Genomic DNA, 23496 nt, shown 5'->3' with positions numbered 1-23496 from the left:
GTTGTCTACGTACCCACGCAGACCGACTGCGGAAGCGTTGATACAATGTAGAGGAAGTAGTCGTACGTCTTCCCGATCCGACCGATCCAAGCACCGTTACTCCGGCACCTCCGAGTTCTTAGCACACCTACAGCTCGATGACGATCCCCGGGCTCCGATCCAGCAAAGCGTCGGGGAGGAGTTCCGTCAGCACGACGGCGTGGTGACGATCTTGATGTTCTACTGTCGCAGGGCTTCGCCTAAGCACCGCTACAATATGATCGAGGTGGAATATGGTGACAGGGGGCACCACACACGGCTAAGGAATGATCTCAAGGATAAACTTGTGTTTCTAGAGGTGCCCCCTGCCTCCGTATATAAAGGAGCCAAGGGGGAGGGGGCCGCCGGCCAGGAGGAGGGCGCAGGAGGAGTCCTACTCCTACCGGGAGTAGGACTCCCCCCCCCAATCCTAGTTGGACTAGGATTCCCCGAGGGGGAAAGAGAGAGAGGGGGCTGGCCACCTCTCCTAGTCCTAATAGGACTAGGGAAGGGGGGAGGCGCGCGGCCACCTTGGGCTGCCCCTTTCTCCTTTCCACTAAAGCCCATAAAGGCCCATATGGCTCCCGGGGGGTTCCGGTAACCTCCCGGTACTCCGGTAAAATCCCGATTTCACCCGGAACACTTCCGATGTCCAAATATAGGCTTCCAATATATCAATCTTTATGTCTCGACCATTTTGAGACTCCTCGTCATGTCCGTGATCACATCCGGGACTCCGAACTAACTTCGGTACATCAAAATGCATAAACTCATAATAACTGTCATTGTAACGTTAAGCATGCGGACCCTACGGTTCGAGAATAATGCAGACATGACTGAGACACATCTCCGGTCAATAACCAATAGCGGGACATGGATGCCCATATTGGCTCCTACATATTCAACGAAGATCTTTATCGGTCAGACCGCATAACAACATACGTTGTTCCCTTTGTCAACGGTATGTTACTTGCCCGAGATTCGATCGTCGGTATCCAATACCTAGTTCATTCTCGTTACCGGCAAGTCTCTTTACTCGTTCCATAATACATCATCTCGCAACTAACTCATTAGTTGCAATGCTTGCAAGGCTTATGTGATGTGCATTACCGAGAGGGCCCAGAGATACCTCTCCGACAATCGGAGTGACAAATCCTAATCTCGAAATACGCCAACCCAACATCTACCTTTGGAGACACCTGTAGAGCTCCTTTATAATCACCCAGTTACGTTGTGACATTTGGTAGCACACAAAGTGTTCCTCCAGTAAACGGGAGTTGCATAATCTCATAGTCATAGGAACATGTATAAGTCATGAAGAAAGCAATAGCAACATACTAAACGATCGGGTGCTAAGCTAATGAAATGGGTCATGTCAATCAGCTCATTCAACTAATGATGTGACCTCGTTAATCAAATAACAACACCTTGTTCATGGTTAGGAAACATAACCATCTTTGATTAACGAGCTAGTCAAGTAGAGGCATACTAGTGACACTAAGTTTGTCTATGTATTCACACATGTATTATGTTTCCGGTTAATACAATTCTAGCATGAATAATAAACATTTATCATGATATAAGGAAATAAATAATAACTTTATTATTGCCTCCAGGGCATATTTCCTTCAGTCTCCCACTTGCACTAGAGTCAATAATCTAGATTACACAGTAATGATTCTAACACCCATGGAGCCTTGGTGCTGATCATGTTTTGCTCATGGAAGAGGCTTAGTCAACGGGTCTGCAACATTCAGATCCATATGTATCTTGCAAATCTCTATGTCTCCCACCTGGACTAGATCCCGGATGGAATTGAAGCGTCTCTTGATGTGCTTGGTTCTCTTGTGAAATCTGGATTCCTTTGCCAAGGCAATTGCACCAGTATTGTCACAAAAGATTTTCATTGGACCCGATGCACTAGGTATGACACCTAGATCGGATATGAACTCCTTCATCCAGACTCCTTCGTTCGCTGCTTCTGAAGCAGCTATGTACTCCGCTTCACATGTAGATCCTGCTACGACGCTTTGTTTAGAACTGCACCAACTGACAGCTCCACCGTTTAATGTAAACACGTATCCGGTTTGCGATTTAGAATCGTCCGGATCAGTGTCAAAGCTTGCATCAACGTAACCTCTTACGATGAGCTCTTTGTCACCTCCATATACGAGAAACATATCCTTAGTCCTTTTCAGGTATTTCAGGATGTTCTTGACCGCTGTCCAGTGATCCACTCCTGGATTACTTTGGTACCTCCCTGCTAAACTTATAGCAAGGCACACATCAGGTCTGGTACACAGCATTGCATACATGATAGAGCCTATGGCTGAAGCATAGGGAACATCTTTCATTTTCTCTCTATCTTCTGCAGTGGTCGGGCATTGAGTCTGACTCAACTTCACACCTTGTAACACAGGCAAGAACCCTTTCTTTGCTTGATCCATTTTGAACTTCTTCAAAATCTTGTCAAGGTATGTGTTTTGTGAAAGTCCAATTAAGCGTCTTGATCTATCTCTATAGATCTTTATGCCTAATATGTAAGCAGCTTCACCGAGGTCTTTCATTGAAAAACTCTTATTCAAGTATCCCTTTATGCTATCCAGAAATTCCATATCATTTCCAATCAGCAATATGTCATCCACATATAATATTAGAAATGCTACAGAGCTCCCACTCACTTTCTTGTAAATACAGGCTTCACCGAAAGTCTGTATAAAACCAAATGCTTTGATCACACTATCAAAGCGTTTATTCCAACTCCGAGAGGCTTGCACCAGTCCATAAATGGATCGCTGGAGCTTGCACACTTTGTTAGCTCCCTTTGGATCGACAAAACCTTCCGGTTGTATCATATACAACTCTTCTTCCAGAAATCCATTCAGGAATGCAGTTTTGACATCCATCTGCCAAATTTCATAATCATAAAATGCGGCAATTGCTAACATGATTCGGACAGACTTAAGCATCGCTACGGGTGAGAAGGTCTCATCGTAGTCAACCCCTTGAACTTGTCGAAAACCTTTTGCGACAAGTCGAGCTTTGTAGACAGTAACATTACCATCAGCGTCAGTCTTCTTCTTGAAGATCCATTTATTCTCAATTGCTTTTCGATCATCGGGCAAGTCAACCAAAATCCATACTTTGTTCTCATACATGGATCCCATCTCAGATTTCATGGCTTCAAGCCACTTTGCGGAATCTGGGCTCACCATCGCTTCTTCATAGTTCGTAGGTTCATCATGATCTAGCAGCATGATTTCCAGAATAGGATTACCGTACCACTCTGGTGCGGATCTCGCTCTGGTTGATCTACGAGGTTCAGTAGTATCTTGTCCTGAAGTTTCATGATCATCATCATTAGCATCCTCACTAATTGGTGTAGGTGTCGCAGAAACAATTTTCTGTGATGTACTACTTTCCAATAAGGGAGCAGGTACAGTTACCTCGTCAAGTTCTACTTTCCTCCCACTCACTTCTTTCGAGAGAAACTCCTTCTCTAGAAAGGATCCATTCTTAGCAACGAATGTCTTGCCTTCGGATCTGTGATAGAAGGTGTACCCAACAGTCTCCTTTGGGTATCCTATGAAGACACATTTCTCCGATTTGGGTTCGAGCTTATCAGGTTGAAGCTTTTTCACATAAGCATCGCAGCCCCAAACTTTAAGAAACGACAACTTTGGTTTCTTGCCAAACCATAGTTTATAAGGCGTCGTCTCAACGGATTTTGATGGTGCCCTATTTAACGTGAATGCGGCCGTCTCTAAAGCATAACCCCAAAACGATAGCGGTAAATCAGTAAGAGACATCATAGATCGCACCATATCTAGTAAAGTATGATTACGACGTTCAGAAACACCATTGCGCTGTGGTGTTCCGGGTGGCGTGAGTTGCGAAACTATTCCACAATTTTTCAAATGTACACCAAACTCGTAACTCAAATATTCTCCTCCATGATCAGATCGTAGAAACTTTATTTTCTTGTTACGATGATTTTCAACTTCACTCTGAAATTCTTTGAACTTTTCAAATGTTTCAGACTTATGTTTCATTAAGTAGATATACCCATATCTGCTTAAGTCATCTGTGAAGGTGAGAAAATAACGATATCCGCCACGAGCCTCAATATTCATCGGACCACATACTTCTGTATGTATGATTTCCAACAAATCTGTTGCTCTTTCCATAGTACCGGAGAATGGTGTTTTAGTCATCTTGCCCATGAGGCACGGTTCGCAAGTACCAAGTGATTCATAATCAAGTGGTTCCAAAAGTCCATTAGTATGGAGTTTCTTCATGCGCTTTACACCGATATGACCTAAACGGCAGTGCCACAAATAAGTTGCACTATCATTATCAACTCTGCATCTTTTGGCTTCAACATTATGAATATGTGTATTACTACTATCGAGATTCAATAAGAATAGACCACTCTTCAAGGGTGCATGACCATAAAAGATATTACTCATATAAATAGAACAACCATTATTCTCTGATTTAAATGAATAACCGTCTCGCATTAAACAAGATCCAGATATAATGTTCATGCTCAACGCTGGCACCAAATAACAATTATTTAGGTCTAATACTAATTCTGAAGGTAGATGTAGAGGTAGCATGCCGACTACGATCATATCGACTTTGGAACCGTTTCCCACGCGCATCGTCACCTCGTCCTTCGCCAGTGTTCGCTTAATCCGTAGTCCCTGTTTCGAGTTGCAAATATTAGCAACAGAACCAGTATCAAATACCCAGGTGCTACTGCGAGCTCTAGTAAGGTACACATCAATATGTTGGAAATATGCCCTAGAGGCAATACTAAAAGTATTATTATTATATTTCTTTGTTCATGATGATTGTCTTTATTCATGCTATAACTGTATTATCCGGAAATCGTAATACACGTGTGAATAATAGACACCAACATGTCCCTAGTAAGCCTCTAGTTGACTAGCTCGTTGATCAACAGATAGTCATGGTTTCCTGACTATGGACATTGGATGTCATTGATAACGGGATCACATCATTAGGAGAATGATGTGATGGACAAGACCCAATCCTAAACATAGCACAAGATCGTATAGTTCATTTGCTAGAGTTTTCCAATGTCAAGTATCTTTTCCTTTGACCATGAGATCGTGTAACTCCCGGATACCATAGGAGTGCTTTGGGTGTACCAAACGTCACAACGTAACTGGGTGACTATAAAGGTGCACTACAGGTATCTCCGAAAGTGTCTGTTGGGTTGACACGGATCAAGACTGGGATTTGTCACTCCGTGAGACGGAGAGGTATCACTGGGCCCACTCGGTAATGCATCATCATAATGAGCTCAAAGTGACCAAGTGTCTGGTCACTGGATCATGCATTACGGTACGAGTAAAGTGACTTGCCGGTAACGAGATTGAACGAGGTATTGGGATACCGACGATCGAATCTCGGGCAAGTAACATACCGATTGACAAAGGGAATTGTATACGGGGTTGCTTGAATCCTCGACATCGTGGTTCATCCGATGAGATCATCGTGGAGTATGTGGGAGCCAACATGGGTATCCAGATCCCGCTGTTGGTTATTGACCGGAGAGTCGTCTCGGTCATGTCTGCATGTCTCCCGAACCCGTAGGGTCTACACACTTAAGGTTCGGTGACGCTAGGGTTGTAGGGATATGTATATGCAGTAACCCGAATGTTGTTCGGAGTCCCGGATGAGATCCCGGACGTCACGAGGAGTTCCGGAATGGTCCGGAGGTAAAGATTTATATATGGGAAGTCCTATTTCGGCCATCGGGACAAGTTTCGGGGTCATCGGTATTGTACCGGGACCACCGGAAGGGTCCCGGGGGTCCACCGGGTGGGGCCACCTGTCCCGGGGGGGCACATGGGCTGTAGGGGGTGCGCCTTGGCCTACATGGGCCAAGGGCACCAGCCCCAAGAGGCCCATGCGCCTAGGGTTTCAAGGAGGAAGAGTCCTAGGAGGGGAAGGCACCTCCTAGGTGCCTTGGGGAGGAGGGATTCCTCCCCCTTGGCCGCACCACCCTAGGAGATTAGATCTCCTAGGGCCCCCCCTTGGCCCTCCTATATATAGTGGGGGATATGGGGGACTTCTTACCTTGGCCTTTGGTTGCCTCCCTCTCCCTCTCCAACACCTCCTCCTCCTCCATAGTGCTTGGCGAAGCCCTGCCGGAGTACTGCAGCTCCATCAACACCACGCCGTCGTGCTGCTGCTGGTGCCATCTCCCTCAACCTCTCCTTCCCCCTTGCTGGATCAAGAAGGAGGAGACGTGGCTGTTCCGTACGTGTGTTGAACGCGGAGGTGTCGTCCGTTCGGTGCTAGGATCTCCGGTGATTTGGATCACGTCGTGTACGACTACCTCATCCCCGTTCTTTGAACGCTTCCGCTCGCGATCTACAAGGTACGTAGATGCATCTAATCACTCGTTGCTTGATGAACTCATAGATGGATCTTGGTGAAACCGTAGGAAAATTTTTGTTTTCTGCAACGTTCCCCAACAGTGGCATCATGAGCTAGGTCTATGTGTAGTTCTTCTTGCGCGAGTAGAACACAATTTGTTGTGGGCGTAGATGTTGTCAACTTTCTTGCCGCTACTAGTCTTATCTTGCTTCAACGGTATTGTGGGATGAAGCGGCCCGGACCAACCTTACACGTACGCTTACGTGAGACCGGTTCCACCGACTAACATGCACAAGTTGCATAAGGTGGCTGGCGGGTGTCTGTCTCTCCTACTTTAGTTGGAGCGGATTCGATGAAAAGGGTCCTTATGAAGGGTAAATAGAAGTTGACAAATCACGTTGTGGCTTTCACGTAGGTAAGAAAACGTTCTTGCTAGAACCCTACTTCAGCCACGTAAAACTTGCAACAACAATTAGAGGACGTCTAACTTGTTTTTGCAGCAAGTGCTTTGTGATATGATATGGCCAAAGTTGTGATGAATGATGAATGATCTATATGTGATGTATGAGATGTTCATGCTATTGTAATAGGAATCACGACTTGCATGTCGATGAGTATGACAACCGGCAGGAGCCATAGGAGTTGTCTTTATTTTTGTATGACCTGCGTGTCATTGAGAAACGCCATGTAAATTACTTTACTTTATTGCTAAACGCGTTAGCCTTAGTAGTAGAAGTAATAGTTGGCGAGCAACTTCATGGAGACACAATGATGGAGATCATGATGATGGAGATCATGGTGTCATGCCGGTGACAAGATGATCATGGAGCCCCAAGATGGAGATCAAAGGAGCTATGTGATATTGGCCATATCATGTCACTATTATTATTTGATTGCATGTGATGTTTATCATGTTTTGCATCTTGTTTGCTTAGAACGACGGTAGTAAATAAGATGATCCCTCATAATAATTTCAAGAAGTGTTCTCCCCTAACTGTGCACCGTTGCTAAAGTTCGTCGTTTCGAAGCACCACGTGATGATCGGGTGTGATAGATCCTTACGTTCACATACAACGGGTGTAAGACAGTTTTACACATGCAAAACACTTAGGGTTGACTTGACGAGCCTAGCATGTGCATAGACATGGCCTCGGAACACAGAAGACCGAAAGGTCGAGCATGAGTCGTATAGAAGATACGATCAACATGAAGATGTTCACCGACGTTGACTAGTCCGTCTCACGTGATGATCGGACACGGCCTAGCTAACTCGGATCATGTTATACTTAGATGACTAGAAGAGGGATGTCTATCTAAGTGGGAGTTCATTATAATTTGATTAGATGAACTTAATTATCATGAACTTAGTCTAAAATCTTTACAATATGTCTTGTAGATCAAATGGCCAACGTAGTCCTCAACTTCAACGCGTTCCTAGAGAAAACCAAGCTGAAAGACGATGGCAGCAACTACACGGACTGGGTCCGGAACCTGAGGATCATCCTCATAGCTGCCAAGAAAGATTATGTCCTACAAGCACCGCTAGGTGATCCACCCGTCCCACAGAACCAAGACGTTATGAACGCTTGGCAGACACGTGCTGATGACTACTCCCTCGTTCAGTGCGGCATGCTTTACAGCCTAGAGCCGGGGCTCCAAAAGCGTTTTGAGAGACATGGAGCATATGAGATGTTCGAAGAGCTGAAAATGGTTTTTCAAGCTCATGCCCGGATCGAGAGATATGAAGTCTCCGACAAATTCTTCAGCTGTAAGATGGAGGAAAATAGTTCTGTCAGTGAGCACATACTCACTATGTCTGGGTTACATAACCGCTTGACTCAGCTGGGAGTTAATCTCCCGGATGATGCGGTCATTGACAGAATCCTCCAGTCGCTTCCACCAAGCTACAAAAGCTTTGTGATGAACTTCAATATGCAGGGGATGGAGAAGACCATTCCTGAAGTATTTGCTATGCTGAAATCAGCAGAGGTAGAAGTCAAGAAGGAACATCAAGTGTTGATGGTGAATAAAACCACTAAGTTCAAGAAGGGCAAGGGTAAAAAGAACTTCAAGAAGGACGGCAAGGGAGTTGCCGCGCCCGGCAAGCAAGCTGCCGGGAAGAAATCAAAGAATGGACCCAAGCCTGAGACGGAGTGCTTTTATTGCAAAGGGAAGGGTCACTGGAAACGGAACTGCCCCAAATACTTAGCGGACAAGAAGGCCGGCAACACCAAAGGTATATTTGATATACATGTAATTGATGTGTACCTTACCAGTACTCGTAGTAACTCCTGGGTATTTGATACCGGTGCCGTTGCTCATATTTGTAACTCACAGCAGGAGCTGCGGAATAAACGGAGACTGGCGAAGGACGAGGTGACGATGCGCGTCGGGAATGGTTCCAAGGTCGATGTGATCGCCGTCGGCACGCTACCTCTACATTTACCTACGGGATTAGTTTTGAACCTCAATAATTGTTATTTAGTGCCAAGTTTGAGCATGAACATTGTATCAGGATCTCGTTTAATTCGAGATGGCTACTCATTTAAATCCGAGAATAATGGTTGTTCTATTTATATGAGAGATATGTTTTATGGTCATGCTCCGATGGTGAATGGTTTATTCTTTATGAATCTCGAGCGTAATGCTACACATATTCATAGTGTAAGTACCAAAAGATGTAAGATTGATAATGATAGTCCCACATACTTGTGGCACTGCCGCCTTGGTCACATAGGTGTCAAACGCATGAAGAAGCTCCATGCATATGGACTTTTAGAGTCTCTTGATTATGAATCATTTGACACGTGCGAACCATGCCTCATGGGTAAAATGACCAAGACTCCGTTCTCAGGAACAATGGAGCGAGCAACCAACTTATTGGAAATCATACATACTGATGTGTGCGGTCCAATGAGTGTTGAGGCTCGCGGTGGCTATCGTTATGTTCTCACCCTCACTGATGACTTGAGTAGATATGGGTATGTCTACTTAATGAAACACAAGTCTGAGACCTTTGAAAAGTTCAAGGAATTTCAGAGTGAGGTTGAAAATCAACGTGACAGGAAAATCAAGTTCCTGCGATCAGATCGTGGAGGAGAATACTTGAGTCACGAGTTTGGTACACACTTAAGAAAATGTGGAATAGTTTCACAACTCACGCCGCCTGGAACACCTCAGCGAAATGGTGTGTCCGAACGTCGTAATCGCACTCTATTAGATATGGTGCGATCTATGATGTCTCTTGCCGATTTACCACTATCTTTTTGGGGCTATGCTTTAGAGACTGCCGCATTCACTTTAAATAGGGCACCGTCGAAATCCGTTGAGACGACACCGTTTGAATTATGGTTTGGGAAGAAACCTAAGCTGTCGTTTCTAAAAGTTTGGGGATGCGATGCTTATGTCAGGAAACTTCAACCTGAAAAGCTCGAACCCAAATCGGAAAAATGCGTCTTCATAGGATACCCTAAAGAAACTATTGGGTATATCTTCTACCTCAGATCCGAAGGCAAGATATTTGTTGCCAAGAATGGGTCCTTTCTAGAGAAAGAGTTTCTCTCGAAAGAAGTAAGTGGGAGGAAAGTAGAACTTGATGAAGTATTACCTCTTGAACCGGAAAATGGCGCAACTCAAGAAAATGTTCCTGAGGTGCCTGCACCGACTAGAGAGGAAGTTAATGATGATGATCAAGATACTTCTGATCAAGCTCCTACTGAAATTCGAAGGTCCACAAGGACACGTTCCGCACCAGAGTGGTACGGCAACCCTGTCTTGGAAATCATGTTGTTAGACAACGGTGAACCTTCGAACTATGAAGAACCGATGGCGGGCCCGGATTCCGACAAATGGCTAGAAGCCATGAAATCCGAGATAGGATCCATGTATGAAAAGAAGTATGGACTTTGACTGACTTGCCCGTTGAACGGCGAGCCATAGAAAATAAATGGATCTTTAAGAAGAAGACGGATGCGGATGGTAATGTGACCATCTATAAAGCTCGGCTTGTCGCTAAGGGTTATCGACAAGTTCAAGGGGTTGACTACGATGAGACTTTCTCACCGGTAGCGAAGCTAAAGTCCGTCCGAATCATGTTAGCAATTGCCGCGTTCTATGATTATGAAATATGGCAAATGGACGTCAAAACGACATTCCTTAATGGTTTCCTTAAGGAAGAATTGTATATGATGCAGCCGGAAGGTTTTGTCGATCCTAAGAATGCTGACAAGGTGTGCAAGCTCCAACGCTCGATTTATGGGCTGGTGCAAGCATCTCGGAGTTGGAACATTCGCTTTGATGAGATGATCAAAGCGTTTGGGTTTACGCAGACTTATGGAGAAGCCTGCGTTTACAAGAAAGTGAGTGGGAGCTCTGTAGCATTTCTCATATTATATGTAGATGACATACTTTTGATGGGAAATGATATAGAACTTTTGGACAGCATTAAGGCCTACTTGAATAAGAGTTTTTCAATGAAGGACCTTGGAGAAGCTGCTTATATATTAGGCATCAAGATCTATAGGGATAGATCGAGACGCCTCATAGGTCTTTCACAAAGCACATACCTTGATAAGATTTTGAAGAAGTTCAAAATGGATCAGTCCAAGAAAGGGTTCTTGCCTGTTTTGCAAGGTGTGAGATTGAGCTCGGCTCAATGCCCGACCACGGCAAAAGATAAAGAAGAGATGAGTGTCATCCCCTATGCTTCAGCCATAGGATCTATTATGTATGCCATGCTGTGTACCAGACCTGATGTAAACCTTGCCGTAAGTTTGGTAGGAAGGTACCAAAGTAATCCCGGCAAGGAACACTGGACAGCGGTCAAGAATATCCTGAAGTACCTGAAAAGGACAAAGGACATGTTTCTCGTTTATGGAGGTGACGAAGAGCTCGTCGTAAAGGGTTACGTCGACGCTAGCTTCGACACAGATCTGGATGACTCTAAGTCACAAACCGGATACGTGTATATGTTGAATGGTGGAGCAGTGAGCTGGTGCAGCTGCAAGCAGAGCGTCGTGGCGGGATCTACATGTGAAGCGGAGTACATGGCAGCCTCGGAGGCAGCACATGAAGCAATATGGGTGAAGGAGTTCATCACCGACCTAGGAGTCATACCCAATGCGTCGGGGCCAATCAAACTCTTCTGTGACAACACTGGAGCTATTGCACTTGCCAAGGAGCCCAGGTTTCACAAGAAGACAAGGCACATCAAGCGTCGCTTCAACTCCATTCGTGAAAATGTTCAAGATGGAGACATAGAGATTTGTAAAGTACATACGGACCTGAATGTAGCAGATCCGTTGACTAAACCTCTCCCTAGGGCAAAACATGAGCAACACCAGAATTCCATGGGTGTTCGATTCATAACAATGTAACTAGATTATTGACTCTAGTGCAAGTGGGAGACTGTTGGAAATATGCCCTAGAGGCAATAATAAAAGTATTATTATTATATTTCTTTGTTCATGATAATTGTCTTTATTCATGCTATAACTGTATTATCCGGAAATCGTAATACACGTGTGAATAATAGACACCAACATGTCCCTAGTAAGCCTCTAGTTGACTAGCTCGTTGATCAACAGATAGTCATGGTTTCCTGACTATGGACATTGGATGTTATTGATAACGGGATCACATCATTAGGAGAATGATGTGATGGACAAGACCCAATCCTAAACATAGCACAAGATCGTATAGTTCGTTTGCTAGAGTTTTCCAATGTCAAGTATCTTTTCCTTTGACCATGAGATCGTGTAACTCCCGGATACCGTAGGAGTGCTTTGGGTGTACCAAACGTCACAACGTAACTGGGTGACTATAAAGGTGCACTACAGGTATCTCCGAAAGTGTCTGTTGGGTTGACACGGATCAAGACTGGGATTTGTCACTCCGTGAGACGGAAAGGTATCACTGGGCCCACTCGGTAATGCATCATCATAATGAGCTCAAAGTGACCAAGTGTCTGGTCACTGGATCATGCATTACGGTACGAGTAAAGTGACTTTCCGGTAACGAGATTGAACGAGGTATTGGGATACCGACGATCGAATCTCGGGCAAGTAACATACCGATTGACAAAGGGAATTGTATACGGGGTTGCTTGAATCCTCGACATCGTGGTTCATCCGATGAGATCATCGTGGAGTATGTGGGAGCCAACATGGGTATCCAGATCCCGCTGTTGGTTATTGACCGGAGAGTCGTCTCGGTCATGTCTGCATGTCTCCCGAACCCATAGGGTCTACACACTTAAGGTTCGGTGACGCTAGGGTTGTAGGGATATGTATATGCAGTAACCCGAATGTTGTTCGGAGTCCCGGATGAGATCCCGGACGTCACGAGGAGTTCCAGAATGGTCCGGAGGTAAAGATTTATATATGGGAAGTCCTATTTCGGCCATCGGGACAAGTTTCGGGGTCATCGGTATTGTACCGGGACCACCGGAAGGGTCCCGGGGGTCCACCGGGTGGGGCCACCTGTCCCGGGGGGCCACATGGGCTGTAGGGGGTGCGCCTTGGCCTACATGGGCCAAGGGAACCAGCCCCAAGAGGCCCATGCGCCTAGGGTTTCAAGGAGGAAGAGTCCTAGGAGGGGAAGGCACCTCCTAGGTGCCTTGGGGAGGAGGGATTCCTCCCCCTTGGCCGCACCACCCTAGGAGATTAGATCTCCTAGGGCCGCCCCCCTGGCCCTCCTATATATAGTGGGGGATATGGGGGACTTCTTACCTTGGCCTTTGGTTGCCTCCCTCTCCAACACCTCCTCCTCCTCCATAGTGCTTGGCGAAGCCCTGCCGGAGTACTGCAGCTCCATCAACACCACGTCGTCGTGCTGCTGCTGGTGCCATCTCCCTCAACCTCTCCTTCCCCCTTGCTGGATTAAGAAGGAGGAGACATGGCTGTTCCGTACGTGTGTTGAACGCGGAGGTGCCGTCCGTTCGGTGCTAGGATCTCCGGTGATTTGGATCACGTACGACTACCTCATCCCCGTTCTTTGAACGCTTCCGCTCGCGATCTACAAGGTACGTAGATGCATCTAATCACTCGTTGCTTGATGAACTCATAAATGGACCTTGGTGAAACCGTAGGAAAATTTTTGTTTTCTGCAACGTTCCCCAAGACAATAACATGTATATCACATATACCTTTGTTCACCTTGCCATCCTTCTTATCCGCCAAATACTTGGGGCAGTTCCACTTCGAGTGACCAGTCTGCTTGGAGTAGAAGCACTCAGTTTCAGGCTTAGGTCCAGACTTGGGTTTCTTCTCCTGAGCAGCAACTAGCTTGCCGTTCTTCTTGAAGTTCCCCTTCTTCTTCCCTTTGCCCTTTTTCTTGAAACTAGTGGTTAACGATCAACATTTGATGCTCCTTCTTGATTTCTACCTCCACAGCTTTCAGCATTGCGAAGAGCTCGGGAATAGTCTTGTTCATCCCTTGCATATTATAGTTCATCACGAAGCTCTTGTAGCTTGGTGGCAGTGATTGGAGAATTTTGTCAATGCCGCAATCATCCGGAAGATTAACTCCCATCTGAATCAAGTGATTATTATACCCAGACATTTTGAGTATATGCTCACTGACAGAACTGTTCTCCTCCATCTTGCAGCTATAGAACTTATTGGAGACTTCATATCTCTCAATCCGGGCATTTGCTTGAAATATTAACTTCAACTCCTGGAACATCTCATATGCTCCATGACGTTCAAAACGTCGTTGAAGTCCCGATTCTAAGCCGTAAAGCATGGCACACTGAACTGTCGAGTAGTCATCAGCTTTGCTCTGCCAGACGTTCATAACATCTGGTGTTGCTCCAGCAGCAGGCCTGGCACCCAGCGGTGCTTCCAGGACGTAATTCTTCTGAGCAGCAATGAGGATAATCCTCAAGTTACGGACCCAGTCCGTGTAATTGCTACCATCATCTTTCAACTTTGCTTTCTCAAGGAACGCATTAAAATTCAATGGAACAACAGCACGAGCCATCTATCTACAATCAACATAAACAAGCAAGATACTATCAGGTACTAAGTTCATGATAAGTTTAAGTTCAATTAATCAAATTACTTAAGAACTCACACTTAGATAGACATCCCTCTAATCCTCTAAGTGATCACGTGATCCAAATCAACTAGACCACAACCGATCATCACGTGAGATGGAGTAGTTTTCAATGGTGAACATCATTATGTTGATCATATCTACTATATGATTCACGCTCGACCTTTCGGTCTCTGTGTTCCGAGGCCATATCTGCATATTCTAGGCTCGTCAAGTTTAACCTGAGTATTCTGCGTGTGCAAAACTGGCTTGCACCCGTTGTAGATGGACGTAGAGCTTATCACACCCGATCATCACGTGGTGTCTGGGCACGATGAACTTTGGCAACGGTGCATACTCAGGGAGAACACTTCTTGATAATTTAGTGAGAGGTCATCTTATAATGCTACCGTCAATCAAAGCAAGATAAGATGCATTAAAAAGATAAACATCGCATGCAATCAATATAAGTGATATGATATGGCCATCATCATCTTGTGCTTGTGATCTCCATCTCCGGAGCACCATCATGATCACCATCGTCACTGGCGCGACACCTTGATCTCCATCGTAGCATCGTTGTCGACTCGCCAATCTTATGCTTCCATGACTATCGCTACCGTTTAGTGATAAAGTAAAGCATTACATCGCGATTGCATTGCATACAATAAAGCGACAACCATATGGCTCCTGCCAGTTGCCGATAACTCGGTTACAAAATATGATCATCTCATACAATAAAATTCAGTATCATGCCTTGACCATATCACATCACAACATGCCCTGCAAAAACAAGTTAGACGTCCTCTACTTTGTTGTTGCAAGTTTTACGTGGCTGCTACGGGCTTAAGCAAGAACCAATCTCACCTACGCATCAAAACCACAACGATAGTTTGTCAAATAGACTCCGTTTTAACCTTCGCAAGGACCGGGCGTAGCCACACTTGGTTCAACTAAAGTTGGAGAGACTGTCGCCCGCAAGCCACCTATGTGCAAAGCACGTCGGGAGAACCGGTCTCGCGTAAGCGTACGCGTAATGTCGGTCCAGGTCGTCTCGCCCAACAATACCGCCGAACCAAAGTATGACATGCTGGTAGGCAGTATGACTTATATCGCCCACAACTCACTTGTGTTCTACTCGTGCAAATAACATCAAACCATAAAACCTAGGCTCGGATGCCACTGTTGGGGAACGCAGTAATTTCAAAAAATTTCCTACGCACACGCAAGATCATGGTGATGCATAGCAACGAGAGGGGAGAGTGTTGTCTACGTACCCACGCAGACCGACTGCGGAAGCGTTCACGCAACATAGAGGAAGTAGTCGTACGTCTTCCCGATCAGACCGATCCAAGCACCGTTACTCCGGCACCTCCGAGTTCTTAGCACACGTACAGCTCGATGACGATCCCCGGGCTCCGATCTAGCAAAGCGTCAGGGAGGAGTTCCGTTAGCACGACGGCGTGGTGACGATCTTGATGTTCTACTGTCGCAGGGCTTCGCCTAAGCACCGCTACAATATGATCGAGGTGGAATATGGTGGCAGGGGGCACCACACACGGCTAAGGAACGATCTCGAGGATCAACTTGTGTTTCTAGAGGTGCCCCCTGCCTCCGTATATAAAGGAGCCAAGGGGGAGGGGGCCGCCGGCCAGGAGGAGGGTGCAGGAGGAGTCCTACTCCTACCGGGAGTAGGACTCCCCCCCCCCCAATCCTAGTTGGACTAGGATTCCCCGAGGGGGAAAGAGAGAGAGGGGGGTCGGCCACCTCTCCTAGTCCTAATAGGACTAGGGAAGGGGGGAGGCGCGCGGCCACCTTGGGCTGCCCCTTTCTCCTTTCCACTAAAGCCCATAAAGGCCCATATGGCTCCCGGGGGGTTCCGGTAACCTCCCGGTACTCCGGTAAAATCCCGATTTCACCCGGAACACTTCCGATGTCCAAATATAGGCTTCCAATATATCAATCTTTATGTCTCGACCATTTCGAGACTCCTCGTCATGTCCGTGATCACATCCGGGACTCCAAACTAACTTCGGTACATCAAAATGCATAAACTCATAATAACTGTCATTGTAACGTTAAGCGTGCGGACCCTACGGTTCGAGAATAATGCAGACATGACTGAGACACATCTCCGGTCAATAACCAATAGCGGGACCTGGATGCCCATATTGGCTCCTACATATTCAACGAAGATCTTTATCGGTCAGACCGCATAACAACATACGTTGTTCCCTTTGTCAACGGTATGTTACTTGCCCGAGATTCGATCGTCGGTATCCAATACCTAGTTCATTCTCGTTACCGGCAAGTCTCTTTACTCGTTCTGTAATACATCATCTCGCAACTAACTCATTAGTTGCAATGCTTGCAAGGCTTATGTGATGTGCATTACCGAGAGGGCCCAGAGATACCTCTCCGACAATCGGAGTGACAAATCCTAATCTCGAAATACGCCAACCCAACATCTACCTTTGGAGACACCTGTAGAGCTCCTTTATAATCACCCAGTTACGTTGTGACGTTTGTTAGCACACAAAGTGTTCCTCCGGTAAACGGGAGTTGCATAATCTCATAGTCATAGGAACATGTATAAGTCATGAAGAAAGCAATAGCAACATACTGAACGATCGGGTGCTAAGCTAATGAAATGGGTCATGTCAATCAGATCATTCAACTAATGATGTGACCTCGTTAATCAAATAACAACACCTTGTTCATGGTTAGGAAACATAACCATCTTTGATTAACGAGCTAGTCAAGTAGAGGCATACTAGTGACACTAAGTTTGTCTATGTATTCACACATGTATTATGTTTCCGGTTAATACAATTCTAGCATGAATAATAAACATTTATCATGATATAAGGAAATAAATAATAACTTTATTATTGCCTCTAGGGCATATTTCCTTCAGTAGCAGCATCTACGATATAAAGTTTTGCGAAATACATAGGGATCTGAATATGGCAAGACCCGTTTACTACAACCTCTCTCACAAGCATAACATGATCAAACCCAAAACTCTTTGAGTGTTTATCACATAGTGATGCGAACTAGATCATTGAGTCTAGTAGACTCTTGGATGTTGGTCACATAGCGATGTCACTCCGTGTAAATGGAGAGGTATCTCTGGGCCCACTCGGTAGGACATCATCATAATGTGCACAATGTGACCAAGGAGTTGATCACGGGATGATGTGTTACGGAACGAGTAAAGAGACTTGCCGGTAACAAGATTGAACAAGGTATCGCATACCGATGATCGAATCTCGGGCAAGTACAATACCGCTGGACAAAGGGAATTGTATACAGGATTGATTAAGTCCTTGACATCGTGGTTCATCCGATGAAATCATCGTGGAGCATGTGGGAGCCAACATGGGTATCCAGATCCCGCTGTTGGTTATTGACCGGAGAGTTGTCTCGGTCATGTCTGCATGACTCCCGAACCCATAGGGTCTACACACTTAAGGTTCGATGACGCTAGGGTTATAGGGAAAGTATGTACGCGGTTACCAAATGTTGTTCGGAGTCCCGGATGAGATCCCGGACGTCACGAGGAATTCCGGAATGGTCCAGAGGTAAAGATTGATATATAGGAAGCATGGTTTTCGCCACCGGAAGTGTTCCGGGCATCACCGGTAGTGTACCGGGACCACCGGAGGGGTCCGGGGGTCCACCGGGAGGAGCCACGGGCCCCAGAGGCATACATGGGCCAAGTGTGAGAAGGGACCAGCCCCTAGGTGGGCTGGGGCGCCTCCCCACCAAGGCCCATGCGCCTAAGGGGAAGAGGGGGCAAACCCTAAGGGCAGATGGGCCCTAAGGCCCATGCCTGGTGCGCCTCCCTCTCCCCCTCCGCTTGGTCGCCTCCCAGATGGGATCTGGGGGCTGCCGCCACCCCTAGGGAGGGAACCCTAGGTGGGGGCGCAGCCCCTCTCCTCCCCCTATATATACTTGAGGTATGGGGCTGCCCAACACATGTGATTTGCTCTCCCTGTTGGCGCAGCCATACCCCTCTCCCTCCTCGTCTCTCGTAGTGCTTGGCGAAGCCCTGCTGGAGTCCCGCACTCCTCCACCACCACCACGCCGTCGTGCTGCTGCTGGATGGAGTCTTCCCCAACCTCTCCTTCTCCCCTTGCTGGATCAAGGCGTAGGAGACGTCACCGGGCTGTACGTGTGTTGAACACGGAGGTGTCGTCCGTTCGGCACTAGGATCATCGGTGATTTGGATCACGACGAGTACGACTCCATCAACCCCGTTCACTTGAACGCTTCCGCTTAGCGATCTACAAGGGTATGTAGATGCTCTCTCCTTCCCCTTGTTGCTAGATGACTCCATAGATTGATCTTGGTGATGCGTAGAAAATTTTAAAATTCTGCTACGTTCCCCAACACGAGCCACACTACTTAAGCTTTCTCCTCTCCAAGCTCGACCTTCAAACTCCATTTTCCTCAATATTTGTCTAGGTTTAGCTATCCGTCACGCCCTGTCCCCGTCTTCACCGCCATCGATCACCCGCGCCGAGCTCATCGCCGGCACCACTGTGGTGAGCCTCTTGTTCTTATCATCTTTTTGAAAGGAAAAAATATTCTTACTTGTACGTTCACATAGATACTTGTATTATTTTCTTACTTTTATTATTGCATCTTATATAGTGCGATGGTTTTGGTATCCACCCCCGTCAACCCTCGTCCTGTCTATGATTCGGATGTGGTATATATATTATCTTTATAACTATTGGTTCATTTATTGTTTATGAAAATTATGCCGACCAACGTGACATAGATTTTATTTATGTAGGATCTATGTGAATCGGAAATTCCAACCGACCCTATTGTCGAGAGGTTAAGTTTAGTTGAAGAAGAAGACAATTTGTTGAAGGAAAAAATAAAAAAAAATGAGGAGGAGAAGATGATATTGGAGTTGCATGTTGCGGATGTCGTCGATGATCACAAGATCAAGATGGATGCAATGCGCTTGAAGATTAGAAAGATTAGAAAATATGCCATTCATACCGAGGCTTGGTATCATTATGCCGTTGGATCAATTGTTACCTTGGTTGTGATTATGATCGCATTTGTTTTCGCATTGAAATGTTTTACATAGTTTCAATGTATGGTTTAATTAATTAGATGCTCTGGAGAGCTATATGTTGTTAGATGAGAACTATGTGTGTACTTTGGTTTTAATGTGATGATGAACTTCTATTAATTTGGACACTTAATTATATATAATGCACGCAGATGAACCGGCAATGGATGTACGGTGACAGACACACCTCTGAGTACATTAAGAGCGTGCATGAGTTTCTCGATGCGGCTGAGGCAAACAAGAAGAATGGTTTTATGTGTTGTCCATGCACTGAATGTGGGGATACGAGGTCTTACTCTAACCGGAAAATCCTTCACTCCCACCTGCTTTACAAGGGTTTCATGCCACACTATAATGTTTGGACGAGGCACGGAGAAATAGGGGTTATGATGGAAGACGGCGAAGAAGAAGAGTACAATGACAACTATGTGCCCCCTGAATACGTTGATGCTCCAACGGGGGGAGCTGGTGAAGATCAAGAGGAACCAGACGATGTGCCCAATGATGCTGCAATGGGTGAAGCTGCTGAAGATCAAGAGGAACCAGACGATATGCCCGATGATGATGATCTCCGCCGGGTCATTGTCGATGCAAGGACGCAATGCGAAAGTCAAAAGGAGAAGCTGAAGTTCGATCGCATGTTAGAGGATCACAAAAAAGGATTGTACCCCAATTGCGAAGATGGCAACACAAAGCTCGGTACCGTACTGAAATTGCTGCAGTGGAAGCCAGAGAATGCTATGGCTGACAAAGGATTTGAGAAGCTACTGAAAATATTGAAGAAGAAGCTTCCAAAGGATAACAAATTGCCCGACAGTACATACGCAGCAAAGAAGGTCATATGCCCTCTAGGATTGGAGGTGGAGAAGATACAAGCATGCCCTAATGACTGCATCCTCTACCACGGTGCATACAAGGATCTGAACGCATGTCCGGTATGCGGTGCATTGCGGTATAAGATCAGACGAGATGACCCTGGTGATGTTGACAGCGAGCCCCCCAGGAAGAGGGTTCCTGCGAAGGTGATGTGGTATGCTCCTATAGTACCACGGTTGAAACGTCTGTTTAGAAATGAAGAGCATGCCAAGTTGATGTGATGGCACAGTGAGGACCGGAAGAAAGACAGGAAGTTGAGAGCACCCGCTGACGGGTCGCAGTGGAGAAAAATCGAGAGAAAGTACTGGGATGAGTTTGCAAAGGACCCAAGGAACGTATGGTTTGCTTTAAGCGCGGATGGCATTAGTCCTTTCGGGGAGCAGAGCAGCAATCATAGCACCTGGCCCGTGACTCTATGTATGTATAACCTTCCTCCTTGGATGTGCATGAAGCGGAAGTTCATTATGGTGCCAGTTCTCATCCAAGGCCCTAAGCAACTCGGCAACGACATTGAGGTGTACCTAAGGCCATTAGTTGAAGAACTTTTACAACTGTGGAATGGAAACGGTGTACGTACGTGGGATGAGCACAGACAGGAGGAATTTAACCTAAAGGCGTTTCTGTTCATGACCATCAACGATTGGCCCGCTCTCAGTAACCTTTCAAGACAGACAAACAAAGGATACCACGCATGCACGCACTGTTTAGATGACACTGAAAGTATATACCTGGACAAATGCAGGAAGAATGTGTACCTGGGCCATCGTCAATTTCTTCCGACCAACCATCAATGTCGAAAGAAAGGCAAGCATTTCAAAGGCGAGGCAGATCACCGGAAGAAGCCCGCCATGCGTGCCGGTGATCACGTACTTGCTATGATCAATGATTTACACGTAATCTTTGGAAAGGGTCCCGGCGGACTAGCTATTCCGAATGACGCTGAGGGACACGCACCCATGTGGAAGAAGAAATCTATATTTTGGGACCTACCCTACTGGAAATACCTAGAGGTTCGCTCTTCAATCGACGTGATGCACGTGACGAAGAACCTTTGCGTGAACCTGCTAGGCTTCTTGGGCGTGTATGGGAAGACAAAAGATACACCTGAGGCACGGGAGGACCTGCAACGTTTGCACGAAAAAGACGGCATGCCTCCGAAGCAGTATAAAGGTCCTGCCAGCTACGCTCTTATGAAAGAAGAGAAAGAAATCTTCTTTGAATGCATGCTCAGTATGAAGGTCACGACTGGCTTCTCGTCGAATATAAAGGGAATAATAAATATGCCAGAGAAAAAGTTTCAGAACCTAAAGTCTCATGACTGCCACGTGATTATGACGCAACTGCTTCCGGTTGCATTGAGGGGGCTTCTACCGGAAAACGTCCGATTAGCCATTGTGAAGCTATATGCATTCCTCAATGCAATCTCTCAGAAGGTGATCGATCCAGAAATCGTACCAAGGCTAAGGAGTGATGTGGCGCAATGTCTTGTCAGTTTTGAGCTGGTGTTCCCACCATCCTTCTTCAATATCATGAGCACGTCCTAGTTCATCTAGTCGACGAGATTGTCATCCTGGGGCCCGTATTTATACACAATATGTTCCCCTTTGAGAGGTTCATGGGAGTCCTAAATAAATATGTCCATAACCACGCTAGGCCAGAAGGAAGCATCTCCATGGGCCATCAAACAGAGGATGTTATCGGGTTTTGTGTTGACTTCATTCCTGGCCTTAAGAAGATAGGTCTCCCTAAATCGCGGTATGAGGGGAGACTGACTGGAAAAGGCACTCTTAGAAGTGACTCAATAATATGCAGGGACGGATATTCTTGGTCTCAAGCACACTACACAGTTCTACAGAACTCTACCTTGGTGACCCCGTATGTCGATGAACACAAGAACAGTCTATGCTCCAAACACCCGGAGCAGTGCGACGACTGGATTACATGTGAACACATCAGGACTTTCAGCAGTTGGTTGGAAACACGTCTCAGAGGTGACAACACTGTTTGTGATGAGCTGTACTTGTTGTCCAGGGGACCATCTTTGACTGTATTGACTTACAAAGGATACGAGATAAATGGGAATACATTTTACACGATCGCCCAAGATCAAAAGAGCACCAACCAAAACAGCAGTGTCCGCTTTGATGCAGCAACCGAGAGCGGAAATGACACATATTATGGTTACATAGTGGACATATGGGAACTTGACTACGGACATGATTTTAAGGTCCCTTTGTTTAAGTGCAAATGGGTCAATCTGTCAGGAGGCGGGGTACAGGTAGACCCACAATACGGAATGACAACAGTGGATCTGAAAAATCTTGGGTACACTGACGAACCGTTCGTCCTAGCCAATGATGTGGCACATGTTATCTATGTGAAGGACATGTCTACCAAACCGAGAAAAAGAAAAGATAAGGAAGCGAATACATCATACGATGAGCCAAAGTGCCACATAGTTCTTTTAGGAAAATGGGATATCCTGGGAGTGGAGGGCAAGACAGACATGTCTGAAGATTATGAAAAGTTTCATGAAATTCGTCCCTTCAATGTCAAGGCTGACCCAAGCATCCTGATAAACGATGAAGATTATCCATGGTTACGGCGCAATAAGCAAATGACACAAGCGAAGAAAAAGTGAAGACTTTCTCCCGCATCTATTATGATGATACCATGCCAACTTTGTAACACACAAGTATGCTATGCCAACTTTTTCAGAGTTCATTTGAAAACTATGAATTTAGGTCGAATTTTCTCTATAGGTGCATCTATGTTCATTTTTTTAGTAAAGTTAATTCAAATTTGTGATTCACACAAATTTCAAAGAATTCAAATTTTAACTATTCAAATTTGAAAACTAATGGCACTAACAGAAAGTTTATAATTTTTCTCAAACTAATGGCACTAACAGAAAGTTTATATTTTTGCTGACCTAAAAGCAAAAATAATTAAAAAATAAAGCAAAAAACAAAAGAAAATAAATAATACAGAAAACAAAACAAAAAAACTGGAAAAAAATAAAAATAGCAACAATAAGTATTTTGTTGTAAGTAGAAACA

The sequence above is a fragment of the Triticum aestivum genome, chromosome 6A (assembly GCF_018294505.1).
Source record: "Triticum aestivum cultivar Chinese Spring chromosome 6A, IWGSC CS RefSeq v2.1, whole genome shotgun sequence".
Classification (NCBI taxonomy): Eukaryota; Viridiplantae; Streptophyta; class Magnoliopsida; order Poales; family Poaceae; genus Triticum; species Triticum aestivum.
This window is presented reverse-complemented; position numbering follows the sequence as displayed.